The sequence below is a fragment of the Peromyscus californicus genome, unplaced genomic scaffold, assembly GCF_007827085.1.
Source record: "Peromyscus californicus insignis strain IS unplaced genomic scaffold, ASM782708v3 Scaffold_8__1_contigs__length_139910024, whole genome shotgun sequence".
NCBI classification, from domain to species: Eukaryota; Metazoa; Chordata; class Mammalia; order Rodentia; family Cricetidae; genus Peromyscus; species Peromyscus californicus.
In genome coordinates this window covers 94725664-94743651 of record NW_026294606.1, presented here as the reverse complement: position 1 = coordinate 94743651, position 17988 = coordinate 94725664, and positions in this window count along the sequence as shown.

Below are 17988 nucleotides of genomic sequence, written 5' to 3'. Positions count from 1 at the left end.
GAAGTTTTCTTACCCATTGATTCATCTTCCCAGTCCAATATCCTCAAGATATCCTAGCATTATTAACAGCATGGAAGACATGTACAGGATGGAAACAGAAAGAGGAATGTATGACTCCAGAATCTGGCTTATTAAATCTGTGGTCCTGATCAAGTTACACTGAAGATCTAACCCTCAGTGTCTCCAACTGAAAACAAAACAAAACAAAACAAGAATCTTTACTACCCCTATTTGTATTCTAAAACTAAAGGAAGAGTCTGTCTTCTATACAGAGGCAATATTCAATAAACAATAGTTTCGAATTTCTTGATTCTCTAAAATCAAAAAAGCATTTCTGCTCACATCCTTCACCATCTCAAAGCCCCTCCCACAGGTTCATGTGTTACATGTGTCACCCATAGGTGGCACTGTCTGGAGAGGTTGTGCTAATCATTCTGACTCCATCTGAGCTCTGATTTCTGTCTGAGTTGCAAACAAGCAGCTCCTTCCTGCTCCTGCTACCATGGACTAAGATGCTTCCTCCAATATGTCTCCTCTACCGTGGTGGACTGTATCTCTCCAAACCATGAGGCAAAGTAAATTCTTCCTCCTTCTGTCAGGTAATTAGTTAATAGTGAGGAAAATAACTAATATAACCATTTACACACACACACACACACACACACACACACACACACACACACACACACACACATTCAGTCTATTTAAATCGTCTCTGGACTAGAAATCCTAGCTTTGTGAAGGGATTCCATGGTGTGGCCTACCCAGGTCAATGTGTTTGTTTGGTCATACATTTCCTCTTTGCACCACAGAAAGCACACGTTCCATTCTTAAAAACAAACATTTGTTGGGTGGGTTGTTGATCTCTGTAAGCCACTCCTTTTCAGGCCTCAGAGATATAAATGGATCCTCTGGAGAGAGGACAGTGATGGATGAGCATCTTCTCAGGAACCCAGAGCCTTGCCTCCTCTCTGCGGCTGTTGGCATTCACCACACTTGCTCAGCTCCAGCACTAAGGGATATATAATAGACACAGGAGGGCCCATAAAAGTAACATCTGAAACTGCAGCAGAGCTGGGTATTGATTCATTCATTACTATAAATTTTTTGTCATTACTATGAAATTGTTCTATCTCGGGAAGAATTGATAGATGTGGTTGGAAGCTGAAGCCCGTGGTACAAAACTTTCCCCCTCTTCTGTAATTCCCTGTAACTCTTCTTCGGAAGAATCATTATTCCTTATTACATGGCTCTGGCATGCCACCTATTTAGATAAATGCATGGACGAGTGAGCAGTAAATATTCATAGTGGCCCATGTGTCAACGATATATGTCACTAATTAGATAATTTAGTGGCTCAAATAAATAAATAAGAAAATAGAAGCACTCCCAGGAAAATGGTGGAATAACACATAGAACCCCTGAAGGAGTCTATGCAGACTAAGGATCTAATAGCTTTTCAGGCTCCAGATGTCACCTGGCATGTCAGCAGCTCATCTGATTAGAAGGTCAGAGCAAGGCTTGAAGGGAACACTTACACATGGCAGAAAACCTGCCCTACAAGAGGAAGATGTCTGCTTGGGCCTGCTCAGGGACTCCTGGCTGGTGGTCTAGGAAGTCCACTGGGAAGTAGTATCCAGGGATCTGAGGGCCTTTTAATCTCTTCCACTTTTTTGTTTTGTTTTGTTACATCTGATGTTCACAATTTTGTCAATATAGGACCAGGTTCAGAGTCTGAAGATGATGGGTTCAAATCCTGAGTTTGGTGTGAAGGGAGACATTTTATCTTAATCTTGGGCCTTGGTGATCTTACTTGTGATTGGGAATGATACAGTTTTGAGGACAGGGAAATGATGATGTTGATGGTACCACCTACAGTGGGCTGAGCCCTCCTGTGTCAATCATCAGTCAAGGAAATTATCCACAGATGTGCCCACAGGCCAATACATAGAGGCAATTCCTCAATTGTGGTAGGCACATTCCTGTTCACATTACAAATTTTAGTGGTATTCCTGATCTTTGTTGATTATATGCCAGTATCATATCCCAGTCATGCAAGTCACAAACGTCACTAAATGTTGCCAAATGTGTCCCAGGCAAACTGTCCCAGAGTGGGATCACATGCCCTAAGACAAGGGTCTTCTTTAGAGACATTGAGCATCTATAAATATCCCGTGCCTCATTTTCACCATTTGCAAAATGGGTATGACAATGATCACAGAGTTGATGTAAAGATGAAATTAATCCATTCAGTTAAAGCAATTAAGAGTTCACCATAGGGAAGGTATTTGATTAATATTTAGACAGTGTGACTAGTTCCAGTGGCAAGATGTTTCTTTTTTAAATGCATTTGCTAAGTGACTTATTCAAGTGAGCCAAGTTTGACAATTTATTATAACATAAATAATAGTGTAGGTAGGATAAAGATGTGCCAAACCAAAAGAAGATGTGTTGTAAAGGTTTGTAGCTGGAAAGGTGTGTTTAAAGAGTGGGATTGGGGCATATAGACAGTTTCTGGGTCTTAATCTTAGCTCTATTGCTCATTAGAAATGAGACTCTGAACCAATGACTGAACTTCTTTGACCTCATATTTACTAACTGAAGAAAATGACAGGTCCACAGAGAGGTCTGATTGTACAAAATCAGGAGAATATACTCCAGGCATCTCAACAGAGGGACACTAACAACCTTACAAACTTACTTCTCCCCCACTCTTCCTCTGTTGTCAATAATTCTATTTTTCTCACCACTTACAGTTGGATAACAAGTCACCCCAAAACTTAGTGGCTTAAAACAACTGTTGCTCATACACTCGGTATCCCGCTGTAGGAGTATGGGCTGAGCTCAGCTGGGTATTTCTTCTGGTGGTCTCCAGTGAGGTCATATATGCTATCATATAGGGGCTGACTCTTCCAAGCTTGTTTATTCACATTGGAACGTCTGTGCTGGCTTCCCCCCAGGACTCTCATGATCTTCTAAAAGACCAGCCTAGATCCAGCATGAAAGCAGCTATCTTCAAGAAGACCAAGAATAGACATGCATGGCCTCGAGCCTAGACTCAAAAACCCCAGGTCCCTTCAACCATGTTGTGTTGGTGAAAGCAAGTCTCAAGATTCACTTGGGACTCAGAGGATGAGGAAATCAAATACAAGTCACATAGCAAAGGTGCTTGTACACAGGGAGGCATGGTTCGCTGGACCCACTTCCATCACAAGGGCTCACACTGTCTGCTGGGGAGCAGTCCACAGCATTCTCCCCTCCTCTTTTTCCATAAACATTCATGTTGGATGCCATTCACATGACTAACAGGCAAGCAGAGAGGTGTCCAGATGTTCATGAACACCCTCAGACTGGAGGAGAAGCACAAAGCACCACAAAAATTTGTAACCACCACAGCTATGTGTGGTACCTCAGCTCAAGGTCACCCACAACAGCTCATTTTGCTGTCCAGAGAAGCTGGCACTTGTGTAGGATTTCCCACTTCACTTGAAATCCCCATCCTCCCCCACATTCAAGAACAGATAGCAATGAGAACCAGACACTACGATTCTTTTTTTTTATAATTTACAATTTTTTTTTTAAATTTGTATTTTTATTTTGCAATACAATTCAGTTCTACATATCAGCCACGGATTCCCTTGTTCTTCCCCCTCCGGCCCCCCTCACCTTCCCCCCAGCCCACCCCCCATTCCCACCTCCTCCAGGGCAAAGCCTTCCCTGCGGACTGAGGTCAACCTGGTAGACTCAGTCCAGGTAGGTCCAGTCCCCTCCTCCCAGGCCGAGCCAAGCAATCCTGCATAGGCCCCAGGTTTCAAACAGCCAACTCATGCAATGAGCACAGGACTTGGTCCCACTGCCTGGATGCCTCCCAAACAGATCAAGCCAATCAACTGTCTTACCCATTCAGAGGGCCTGATCCAGTTGGTGACCCCTCAGTCATAGGTTCATAGTTCATGTGTTTCCATTTGTTTGGCTATTTGTCCCTGTGCTTTATCCAACCTTGGTCTCAACAATTCTCGCTCATATAAACCCTCCTCATTCTCGCTAATTGGATTCCCAGAGATCCACCCGGGGCCTAGCCATGGATCTCTGCATCCAGATACCTCAGTAGTTGGATGAGGTTTCTATCACGACAATTAGGGCGTTTGGCCATCCCATCACCAGAGTAAGTCAGTTCGGGCTGTATCTTGACCATTGCCAGCAGTCTGTTGTGGGGGTACCTTTGTGGATTTCTGTGGGCCTCTCTAGCACTTTGCTTCTTCCTATTCTCATGTGGTCTTCATTTACCATGGTCTCCTATTCCTTGTTCTCCCTCTCTGTTTTTGATCCAGCTGGGATCTCCCGCTCCCCCAAGTTCTCTTTCCCTCGACCCTCGCCCTTCATTACCCCCACGATTCTTATAGTGACTAACCCCAAGTCTGTTTTCCTTAACACAATTAACAAAGGCATTATGACAAATGTCAGCTTATCACTGTTAGTAACAAGAAGCATCAAGAAGCCTCAGAACAGCTAACAAAAAGTCCAACAGCTCAGAAGAGGCTCAACTCATCTGGATGGGTCTCACTAACCTAGGTAGTGAAGTTTAAATTAGAAATTCATTCCCACTCACCCCAGTTTTCATCTTTTTTCTGTAGTCACCATCTAAAAGGTGAGGCGTGTTTTGTTAGATGTTCCACCCTGAACAACACATTTCTAGTGGTTTTTCTCTAGCCCACCACACCTATCCTCTTCTAAGTCTCCACCCAGCATTGAGTGCCAACCACAGTTGTGTCACGTCCAGATCTTGATATCAAGCCTGGGTTCCCGAGCAGGGCTGCATCACTTCCTCACTTCCTGCCATCTATCCACCCAAAGGAGAGACTCCAGTTCCAGTCCCAGGCTTGCTTGTATCCGTGTGTGTGTGTGTGTGTGTGTGTGTGTGTGTGTGTGTGTGTGTGTGTAACTGTATGTGAGTGCACACATTTGGGCCTAAGTCTATGTCCAGGTGTGTATGCATATGTTTATGTGTATTGGTGTGTACACATATATGTATGTGTCTGTGATGAGTACATGTATTACATAGTGTATCTTTGTATTCCTGTATGTGTATATATGTCTGTAGTTTCTGTGTATCTGCATATATGTCTGTTTATCTCTGTGTGCATCTGTGTACCCATGTGTGTAGTATGTATATGTATCTGTGTGTATGATGCATACATGTATACAGTTATATCACATCACTTTCCTTTTCACATTATCCTGGTGGTTTTGTGTTATCTGTGGAGTGCAGTCCCAATTCTTCTGTCTGTTCCACACACTCTTGTCAGTCCCTTCCTTTCTGTCTTCACTCTGCCTTGCTTTAATCTCCTCACACTCCCCTTCATGCTCACAGACACACCACACGCATTCTTCTACCAGATCCCCTGCATGTGTGGCTCTCTCTCCCCGAGACTGTCTCCCGAAACCCTCTGCTGATTCATTCACTTTGTTCATGTCTTAATCCAAGTATTACCTCCTCAGAGAGGCATCCCTGGGCTGCCTCCCTGCAGCCAGATGTCACTCACCCTTCTCCTTGCCTGCTTTGTTTCTCTTTAAAGGACTTTTCACTCCACCAAGTCCTGACAGCCTGTGACTGTCTAGTCGCTCACTGTCTGTCTCCCACTAGAAAATAGTTTCCATCAAATCAAGGACTAGATTGTCTCTGTTCTTTACTGTTCATTATCCAAAAACCATAGACACTAAATAAACATTTTTGGGAAATGACTGACATTACTGATAAATAGCAAATTATTTGTCCAAAGTAAGAATGTTCTCAGCACTCTGACTCCTTTTTTTTTCATTCCAATTAGATACACTCGTGTTACTTAAATATGAGAAGAAACACAGTAGAAGTCATTTTATGTGAACATAGATATTTTATTGAACTTCTCTATCCACTATCTCTGTCTTTTCCCAGATTTAAACGATGTTTAAATAAATAGGATAGAGCTATACAACATCACATTACATATTAACAGCAAAGTCTACTCTTTTTATCCCTTAGCATTGCCCGTAGGCTATCTCTATTTATGCTGGACATACCAGAATTTAGAGGGAAAACCCTTTGATGCTTTCTATTACATAGGCACTCACACCTGGGCCTGGGCAGATGGCCTACTGGGTAAGAGTGCTTGCTACATGAGCATGAGAATCTGAGTTTGAGTCTCCACCACACAGATGCATAAAAAGCCAGGCCATGTCTCTGTTTGCCTGTAACTTCATCATTGAAAGACAGGAACAGATAGATCCCAAGAGCTAGCTGTCCACCAATCTAGCAAACTGCATGCACTTCACCTATATACAACACACACACACACACACACACACACACACACACACACACACACACACACAGTCAAACACTCATAAATTGATTTATTTGTCATTAATTTATAGTATATAACTCAACTTAGTAACTTGTGACTTTCCAAGCAGGATTTCAGAATGTTGTTCAGGCTTGTATATAGCTCATAGAAGGATTCCAGAATGGTATTTTGACAGGTTTTTCTTTGGCTGCTGCACTTTTTTAAGGTCATTGTCTAGTTCTACTGATTCCCTACTGGTGCAGGCTATGCCCAGTGACCAAGGATGAGCACACATTCCTCCTAGTAGCCAGTATGGAAGTCATTGGTGCATTCCTCAAACGTTTGCACTCTGCTTCTGTATACTTAATAAGATTCTATTTTCCCAGCCCCTTTGACAATAGCTGTAGCCTTGTGACTTTCTTCAGTCAATGACACATGACCTAAAGTGATATGTTTCCCTTTTTGGCAGAAGATTTAAGAGTCAGAGTACAATTTTGCTTTATGTCATGGAGACTGAAAAAGTACCTGCTAAAAGGAACCCTCCTTCAACAGGGAATTTGTGTGACTGGTGAACAGATACCGTCTTATTCACCATTGCTGGAAATGTAGCAGAATTGGTGAGGAAAGGAGAGATGAAAGCAGATGTGAGGGAGAAGAGGAAAAGATGGAGGGAGATGGAAAGGGAGAAGGATGTAGAAGATGTGTGGAAGAGAGAGGGGGAGAGAGACAGAGAGACAGGGAAACAGAGACACAGGGAGACTAAGTTATGATAACAGCCACTAGGAGTTGGGAGGCATTTTTTTTTTTTGAGATAGTCCACACCAAACTTCTGTATAGACTGAGTTACTTCACAGGCCTCCCAGAATTCTGCACAGCTTTCATGTTCATCATCAGCCAAGTTGTAAACAGAATGTCTCTATCTTTGTCTTCTAGTCCATCAGCTTCAGCCAGTCAGGGAACCTAGACATACATGCCCATATTGGCTTTAGAACATAAGAAAGGTGGCCCCACCCAGGCCATGAGACTTACAGTGCCACCAAGGTCTACTATTCAAGGAGACTAGAACCCCCTCCTATGACTAAGCTTGGATACTCGACAGATTTATGCCTGAGCTCTGATGTCTCTGGTCTATGACTTTGAGCAACTGCTGTCATCCTGTTGAGCCTTGATCTCCTCAGCTAAGGAATGAGGAACTTGACACTGTATACCTCAAATAGGTGGCCTGAGACTTCATACGATGATAGAAATAAAGAGTTCCTGCTGTGCCTGTGGTATATTAGATAATGACCTCTTTAAGAGGCAAACATGTTTAACTTTGGGCAGTTTCATATGGTCTTATATGTAAGTGGCAAATGATACGAGTCATTTTCCCTCCTTGATGGCTTCCCACACACAGCTTTGTCAGGTCTATTCATAGCTGTCATCTGTCCTTCCCTGAGCTTATAGCATGCTGATGTTGTGCTTTCAGCCTGATGTTCTAACCATCCTAAATGTACTACATTATTGAGGCATAAGCTCTACCCCTGAATCCGTAAGCCACCTAACAATTGGGCAGGCCTTAGTCTATGCTTCCCTTCCTCTGCCTCTGCTCCATAGTATTAATGATACCCCTAGATGCACTGAAGCATGTGGACCATACACAAGGGAGAACTGTCTGAAGAATTTACTCTAAAGATACTAATTTTTTATACTTAAAAGGGCATGGAGACATGGTTGAGAGATTAAGGCTGTGTATCGTTCTTTCAGAAGACTGAGCTTGTGTCCCAGCACTGGCATCGGAAGGCTCACAACCACACATAATTCCAGCTCCAGAGAAAGCCAGCACCACCTTCTGGCCTCCTAAGGCATTACACTTATGTGCATACACACATGCATAATTAAAAATAAAAACTAATATAAATTTATTTTAAAGGAATATTAAAAGGGATATTTCCTATATTGCCTGCTATTTCAACCAGAGACAGTATTTCTCTATCATCACATCTCCCCACTCTCAGTCTCAAGGGTTACAGTGGTCAAGAGATTTCAGCTGTCTTCAGAAGACATGGGGCTACTTCATGCTTCCTCCTGTTTGTCCCTGACATTCTTTGCACTAGAAAAGTCTTCCTTCTCCTTCCTATCCTTCTTTCCCACACTTCAAGCTTGTGCTTTGAGATAATTGAACCAGTCCTTCCTGAGAGACGGGAGCTCGTCTGTCTGTTCACTGCTATTCTCCCAAAGTGGTGTCTGCATTCCATTGATACCAGCTGACCTAACAATTAAATGAATGAAATGACCTAGTTTGGGGACAAGTGCTTCAGAAAGGGTGGCCTGTTCCGTGTTGCTTGGTAAGCCTCTCCTATGCTCTCCTGAGATACTATGGTAGGGCCTCAAAATTCTCAGATATGATGCTGCCTTGCTCTGCTGTTCACCAAAGTCAGAGACCTTGTCCTTTGGGGAGGACTTGGAGTCATCCTGGAAGGTGTCCACCAACACACCTCTGTCCACTTTCTCTATCTTTCTTGGCTTATGAAAAGACCTCTAACCCCAGGCCAGGATCTCAGGACTTTCCAATTCTAACAGGATCATGAGTCCTATTCAGGGACTTATTTCCCAGAGAAGGACCCATGCTTGTTAGTCTCCAGACAGAGCTCAGTGAATTCTTCCCTCTAAGCAAAATGGCAAAAGGGGAGTCGTCAAGCCTGTGATTTATTCTGTATCAGAAGCGCATTTGCTAGGCCTATTTTGCCGAACAGAAGAACCTCAGGTTCACTTAATACAACTCAATCTGAATATTTCCGTCCTTTATTTCCATACAGATTAGCTTCACACGGGCCTAGGTATAAACACTTCGGATGGGCTCCTGGTTCTATGGGGTAAGAGGCAGCAGCACAGAAGGGCGATCATGGCTATATTAAGTTTCTTTGTGGTTCAGCAGGCGGCCGCTCAGACTTCTAAAGGAGCACACAAAATAAGAAAAGTTTATTGATTAGTTTACAAATAACTGTCGTATAAGAAAAGATACTGAATAGCAGGCTGGCTTGCCGATGGCTTACTGCTGCAGCCCTTTCATTCCCCAGCCTCGGGAGATGGCCCCAAGAGGGAAATAAAAGGAACAGAGTGAATCTGTTGTCTCGATAAGTAAGAGGTTGAGCCAGGCTAAAAAGTAAATAAGCAAGACCCTTTATTTGAGGCTGGTTTGGAGTACACCATTGCATTCCTACTCCATTCCTCTGGGGAAAAAAATATTATTTTCTCCTCTGGCTGACTCAATAATCCTCTCTACATGGATGGCACTGCACAACACAGGCAACAGGTGCTGATGTGGATTCTCCAGGCACAAGTGACCCATGGAGTGATTTTAGACAAGAGACAAAAACCCTGAGAGCATGCAACTGGTGGCCTGGGCTTAAAGAACTCTCGACCTGGAGAGAAGAAGGCCATTTGAGGTGAGGAGATTGCCCCTGGAGAAAGCAACAAGAGCAACATCAAGATTCCTGCTTCCTCTTTGAGAAACCTTGACCAGTTACATCATCTCTCTGAGGGGAGCTTCCTTGATCAGGAAGGCTGGTTAGGAGGGTTTGATTTAATGGGGAATGTCCAAGCCCAAGACCTGATAAGTCTCTGACTCATGTCCCAGAGACCCAATCTGATGGTCAGCCATATGAGGGAAATGATGTGGGAAGGGCTCAGATGTAAGCCAGGCAGAGAAAGAGGGGGCTTCTGGGAACTGCCAAGGTGCTTGGTTTGATGTGCAGAGACCTGATATATAAGATAATAACTCACAATGTGGAAGAATTTCAAGAAAATTTAAAAATTAAGTGCATCAGTGTTTGATCTAGAATCAATATAGTAAAGATCACAAGACTAGCAATAACACTACTGAGCTTAGATGGCATTACTGGTGATGATGGGGACCAAATACAGGACCATAGTCCACATGAATGTCAAAGACACAAAGACATGGTGAAGCCCTGCCTCTGCACTAAACCAATGGTAATCAAAAAACTGTGATGGAGCCCAGGGAGACATCTGAAAACAGCTAAATCAGCAGAAGCTCAGGATTCTTGCCAGAGGGGTAGCTGAATGCTTCCCAGTGGGATAGGGGGAAAATAGAGAAGAGATGTTCAGATTCTTCTAAGTCAACCCCTGCTCTATCATGAAAGCATGTCTTTCTAGCCCAAATCCAGACATTGGTGCGTGGGGATTGCAGGCAAACTTTCAGAGAGTGAAAGGTAAATGTATTTACTGTAGGGAAAGGTCATGTGTTCACACATTCAACAATACGTTCCAGGCAATGCAGCAGAGCAAAGCTGCTATGTTGGAATATGGAGCATCATAGGAAGACCTGGACTCTCCCCTATAGTCATTGACTTGCTGGATTTTTCCCTCTCTCCTTAATCTCTTCTTATCCATCTGTAAATTAGTGATAAAACATTTCTATCTCTGTGTTGCTCTGAAGACTTAAGGTTCATCCATTTTTATCCTATGAATACATGTTAATGCCTATTATGTACTAGAGAACATGTCACCAAGACCAGGTTCCTGCTTCCATGAGACGTGCTCAAAGGCTCAAGATATCATGTGAGATAAATGGAAAGGTCAGGTATGACAAATGACCCCAGGGGCAGCTACTGGTGACAACAGGAAGGACAAACAGGGGCTTTAGGCTTAGAGAGCAAGGTAGGAAGCTTAGATTTCATTTTCAACAGTCATCAGAAGCCTCCAAGCAAGGAAAGGAGTGTTGTGGTGTGCTCTGTATGCTGGGACTGAAGAGAAATGTGCAGAGGGAACAGAGTCAAATCAAGATGCCAGCAAGGAGCACCCCAGTACTACAGACAGAAAGAAATGGGAAGGGGCTGGATAGGAACTATGAAGACCAACTGGGATGCTTTCCTTAAAGAGCAACTACACTGGACAAATTCAATGTCAAAAGACAGTCTACATAATCATATAGCCATTTTAAACCATTTTGTTAATAAGTAAATAAAATCCATTCTTAACTCCAAAGCCATAAAACAAACACATAAACAAAAACAGGCAGCGAGCTACATCTGACCCATAGCTCTCAGCCTTCTGATAAGACAATAAAAGGATGAGTCTTTATATTTACAAAATGGACCTGGTGCTTTGTGTCATGGTAGATAAGTACTCAGGAAGCACTTCATGCTTAGTACTTGCTGGAGTGTGTGGTCATTCTCAGCTATTGAGTAAGGTTGGGATATTAACCGGGTGATCAGGATACCACTGCTTGGTTTGGCCCCCATTTTCTTGTCGTTGGAGTCACCAGTTTACTCAGTGTGGCTTTGGGGAGACTGCTAACAACTGGAACTCTCTCCTTTCTCATATTTTTGGGCGTAGTGCCATGACTCTATTGACATTCAAGTAGATGTATAGAATTCCAGAGCCCTCAGACGGAAATGTCAACATTTTTCTTCTTTGGCCATGATGTGCCTATTATACGTCAGTTCACCGACATGTATTGGAACTGGGAGGGAAAGGATGAAAGGGTGTGGCCACCAGGTCTGTGAAGTCTGATTCATTTGGTATGAGGTCAAAGACTGGGGACTCCCCCAGCAAACTTTGTTGCCTGGCAATGTCTGCAATAAGGAAATCAGAGTTCCCCGCACAGAAACATCTAATCCATAGGGATTATTATAGCACACAATCCACACCCATATGCTTTTCTTCTAAAGTACAACTGCACTAAAGTTGCAAGTTGGCTAATCTTTGCTGGTCTATGGTCATGCATGGATACAATCTAAGGACAATAAGGCATTAGCTACACAGCCATCTTCCTTCCAATTTCATTTACAGTTTATATTATACATAGTATGCTATTTATATTGAGCTACATGTTTTATCTCTATTTCTTACATGATATATACTTGCATGTTTATGTTTATATAAGTGTGTGTATTAATTTATTGTACATACCCACACTTAATCTATGAAGCAGTGTTGCTGTGGAAATTTCTTTAAGTTTATTTAAAGGAAAAGCAGCTCCCTGACTCCTAATAGTGCTGCTGGCTCTCCTTCAAGACCTCTAGAGTTTGATTTTTGCTTTCAAACTGGAGTGACCTATTACTTTTTTGTTAATGTAGCCTTGGTCCCAAGGCTTGCTTTCTGCTCTTTCATTTTACCTAACATTTTACTTGTGGCATTTTCTACGGCCCTTGGGGACTTTCAAATCTTCTACCATATCTGCCTGGATGGTAGCTTTACTATTTAAAGATGAAAGAAAACTGTAAAGTTGAACTTAAAGATTGTTTTCTATATATTACTTCCCTACGATAAGTAAGAATTTAGTGACCATGTCTCCCTTCATAAATATCTTTAGTTTTCCATAGCATTCAGATCTAGGCTTTAGCATAAACCTAGAAGGCTGACTGTCACAAGTCTTTCGAAGGACAGCATTGATTCTTCCTGGTGACCTAAGGTGGCTATCCATACCTCCAGAGCCTTGAAATCCTTGACTATTCTTTGTTAAAGAAGAACTTTGTCAGCTTAATTGGTAGAAAAGCTTTAAGCTGTATCCCCATGTTCATTAGATAAATACATTTCCTCGATTTAATTGCTTTTTAGTCTGATTCCACAACTTTTCTTCTTTGCTCTTAAGGAGGAGTTACTACCTCTCTCCTATCTCCAGTGTTTGGGTGCTAATTAGCCTCTATCTCTTTGTTAGCAAGTTACCCACAATCTCTCCTTTACTCTGAAAAGCAATTTACCTGCCTGCTTCAGATTTTAACCACATCAAATGATGATGAAGATCCTAATGACGAAAATATCTTCCTTGGGCATATAGATTCCGGGACATGTCTCCAGGCAAGTCTCCCCGACACCCCCTCCCCAGTCTGAGGGGACAGTTTTGGGCTTGTGTTGAAATTGAATACTCTTTATCTGCCCTTATGTAACACAGATGACTCACTGTGCAGTGTGAGTCACCCAATCTCTGACCTGAGGCATCTCCGCCAGCTTGCAGAGTCCCCCACCTGCCCAGATCCCTGTCTGAAAGGAGATAGCATGACTCAGCCAAGGGGAAGAGGAGGTGCTCCTTCTGTGTCTGACTGGTGTCCTCTGCTTCAGGAAGCTCCAGCTTGACAGCTGAGAGAAAGGCCACACAACTCACGTCAGCAATGGATCCCCATGCAGGAAGGAGCAGCGAGAGGCCATTTGGTCTGGCTACTAGCTACCAAACATAGAGAGGAAATGGGCACAATTTCTATGTAGAGCTGAAAAGAACTGCTTGTTTGTTTTCTTCTTTCCTGGCCTCACAGGCAGTCCAAGAGGCTTGGAGAAACTCAACTGCCACTAAAGCATTTATTATTTCCCAAGCACTGTGTAAGACATTTACTTCTGTTAACATCACAGGAACACAAAGTTGTTGCCACTATCATGCCCATTTGACAGATGTGGAAGCTAAAGTCCACAGGGAGTAACCCACTGCTGGGCTACACACACACACACACACACACACACACATGTGCGCACACACACACACATGTGCGCACACACACACACACACCACACACACACACACACACACACACACACACACACACACACACACACACACACCACACACCAGGACTTAAATCCAGTCTCTAGAGCTTTCCCTCTTAACTGCTAAACCAGTCTTCTCCAACTGTAAAGTACACGTGAGTCACCCAAGGACCTTGTTAACGCACAAGCTCTGCTCCGGCCGGTTTGGGGTGGGAACTGCAGTTCTACATTTCTAGCGAGTTTCCAAGTAAAGAAAAACTGCTGTCACATTGAATGGCACAACTCTTGTATTACATCTGTCTTAATCGGAAGATACTGTAGTCATTGGTCCCTTCCTTTGTTCGTTTATTCATTACCTACTTCTATATTCAGTCAACAACTACAGTCTCCACCATGAGCCATGCATAGAGAACAGAATGATAGGCGAAACTTATCACAGTCATAGAGAAAATCAGTTCGCCAAGGAGAAAACCCCTACCTCACCCCTCCACAAACACAGTAAGGCCTAAACCAGAAGGCCGTTCCTATGAAGCAAATGCACAAAACAGTTGACTTCATTAGTGAATGACACAAAGCATCCCAAAACATAGGCGAGGAGTCCCAGAAAAGGGGAGCTGGGATGATATGCTGGAAAGTGCTGCTCTGTCAGTAAGAGGATGTCAACTTTCTACCCCAGCATCAATTGAGTAAAGAGGACAAGAGGGAAATGACAGGCTTTTGCTAGAGACTCCTTCCTCCCAGCCCTACATCCTCAGGCTTTTGCTTATCCCATTCTTCCCACCAACCCAGATTAGTTTCTCTTCTTACAGTTTTAATAAGATACTCGACTGAGGCTACTTAAAGAAGGAAGGATTTCTTTTGGCTCACAGTTTCAAAGGACGTACAGTTCATTATGGAGAGACAGGCACGGTGTAGCAGCTTGGCTCATTCCAGCTTCAGCCTTCATTTCTGGCAGCAGACACCAGGAAACAGAAAATTCAGGCTCTACCGAGAGGCAAATTTCACATTTAAGGTCCGCCCCCAGCCGTCCTCTTCTAGGCTACACATCCCAAAGGACCCCACAGCAGTGCTAAGGACCAAGTGCTAATGGAGGAGATTTCACATCCAAGCTATAACACTGCTAGAATCCCAAGGACTGGTCACAAACCAGATCATTCAAGTTCTCTTCTTCCATTGTTTCCATGGACAGCTGAGAAGCGACTCTGGTCTGTGGTAAGACATTTAACTCTCACTCTGTGCAAGATCTGAGATATTTGCATAAGGAAAAGTCATGTAACACCTGTAGACAACTCTGACATCAGTAAAATTGTTATCTCTATTTGTTAAGTGAGGCAACTAGGGTACCAAGGAGTTATGAAACTTCTCCTAATCATCCTAATCATCCAGCCCAAAGCACATAGCTGGATTAGAAGCCAAGCAGGTTCTTTTGCAGAAAGCAACAAGGCGCCATAAACCACCACACTTGTCACCATCACCCTAGCTCACCTCTTGAATACAGAAGAATTCACACTGAGACCTGTACCCCTGAGAGCAGGTGCAGCAGGGCCTTTGGAAGCAGGGAAATAAGAGTAGATGATTAGGTGGGGACACTAGTTGGGTCAAGGAAGGAGCAGTTTCATAGATTCACAAGTTCATGGTGGTTGCTCAAGAGGCCTTCCAGGAAAGCATCCAACAGGCCCACTAAATACTATTGGGTTTGTCACCAAAATTGCTCTAGAACATAGGCCATCTGAGCTGGTACTGAATTTCATATAGATCATCTGTTGACCAATAATGAAGGATTCTAGGCACATTCCAAGCCAAGGCCAGGGTCAATGCTCTTCACCCACAGCAACCTCCAGAGGGAAGCCGTGAGTGCAAACAACTATATTCATGGGTCATATGTTCCTCCTGCCATGCAGAATTTTGATCCCTCCAGGCCTGAGAGGACCTACTTACATTGTTATGCTGACCTAAGGAGGACATCTCATTTCTGTTAGCACAATGTTTCTCAAAGGGGTGATCCCAATACTAAAGGCATCAACAACTTTTAAACTTAAATAATGGATACAGTGCAAATTCTTTTTTGCATATGTATGTGATGTATATGCATGTATATTCACATATCTGTAGACACATATGTGCATCTGTCCACATGCATACGTGTGCATGTATATGCGGGGCCAAAGGTTGATGCAGCTGTGTTCCTCCACTCATCCCCACCTTGAACATTGAGGCAGAGTCTCTCTTGGACCCCAGAGCATGCCAGAACAGTCAGCTTACTCTGAGAATCCCTGGTCTCTGCTTTCTGAGTGCTGGAATTACAGCCAGGCTGCCATACCCACCCAGATCGAAACTTTGATTTTCATGCTTGCACAAGGCAAGTGCTTTTACCCACTGAGTCATCCCCCAGTATTACAGTGCAAAATCTTGAGCCCTTGAATCAGAAACTCTAGTGTGGGGCTTAGTTTCATCAAGGCCTCTGGGGGACTCTGAGGTGCACTGGGGCTTGAGAACTACCCTTCCATTAGTGATGAGGCGCTGGTGTGAGACGCCAGGGGCTTAAGCTCTGAGTTAGTCACTAGATAACTACTACCTCCTTTCCAGCTACACAGGCTTTCGAACCTTGGGTTTCCCACCTACAGGGGAGAAAAGCGTAAATAATAATCAGGGGATTGCCATGAGGATTAACAGAAGGACATCAGGCAGGCTCCTAGTATGCAGCTCTGCTCAGGGCCAACAGTGGGCTAAGGTTACTCCACATTTTAACAGCAGTAGTTTCCAACAAGGCAGCCTGGCAGGCCTGGAACATTATTTATACCTTTATGGACTATGAATGTGCAGGATAGATTTTCGTGCCATCCCTAACCTCTGCCTGTTAGATGGTAACAGCATCTCTACCTTGTATCTCCTAAATGTGATAACCAAAATAATCTCCAGGTATTGATAAACACTCCTCAGACAGCAAAGTCCATCGCTTTTGAAAAACCACTATTCTAAAGAACTGGAAAAGCTGGATCTTGGAGGGAAGGGGAAAAAAAGCTTGGGGGCTTCCAAGAAAATTTGAGTTTCATGAAATCATGGGTTAGAAGTCATCTGGGAAGTTACGTGAAGGAAGTAGGCTGAGATGTTGGAACAGAGCAATCTCCAGAAAATCTCGAGGCTGAACACATTGGAAAAGAAATCCTCAGAGCATCCTGAGTTGTGCCTGGCAGTGGAGTAGATATAACCAGAAGCTCCAAGGATGACCTGAGGCTTCTGTAAAAAGGAGTTTAGAACTGAAAGAAGAAAGGGGGCAGGAACCAGTTTCAAGGTCTTGTATTGTCTCTATCCAAGACACTTCATCACTAGGCCACAGACTCTGGAGATCAAAATTCAGCAACATGACATCCTTAAAAGTAAGGAAGTATACTGCTGATCAAGAGAATGCCAAAGGTCACAGGTGGACTGAGCACAAGAAAATCCTGAGTAGGGGTTATCTGCATTAACAATGGTTTCTGAGGTATGAGTGAGAGGGTCTTCCAGACCCAGTGAAATCTATTGGAAATGCCTATATGAAGTGATGTATTGAGAATACTGCTTCTTTAACTGACAGGGAGAATGTACCAACATTGATGAGTAATGTCTTCCATGGCTAAGTCAAAGGAAAGTAGGGTGCTTGGGCACAGTGTCTACTAGTCTGGATTTAAAGTTCTTCAGGCTGCATGTCATCACAATTTTGATTAAATGATGAATGAATGGACAGAAGAATGGCTCTTATATTTAATTGTCTCAAAGTATCAGCTAGAAGATATGCTTAGCTATTGGTTGTGTATATAAATAAATTTTCAAGAATCCATTTTCAGAGTTGTTTGAGGGTACATTCATCGATTCAGCAATCCATTTATTTTGTTTTCCATTTCTACTGTATTTAGAATGTGTGCCAAGTCCTGCACTAGGGTGATAAATATGTACTGTGTGGAATGCATGGCACTGTGTGAGACAAAAGTTAAACAAGAGTTGAGGAGATGCTCAATAGTCAAAGTGCTTGACACACAAGCATGAGGACCAGATCCCCAGAGCCATGGGCTGTTGGAAGCAAGCTGGATAGCCTGTCTAGCTGTATTGGAGAACTCTGTGTTCAACTGAGAAACCCTGCTCCCTTGAATAAGGTGAAATGCCATCAAAGAAGACTCCCAGAATCATCTTAGGCTGGGGCAGAGCA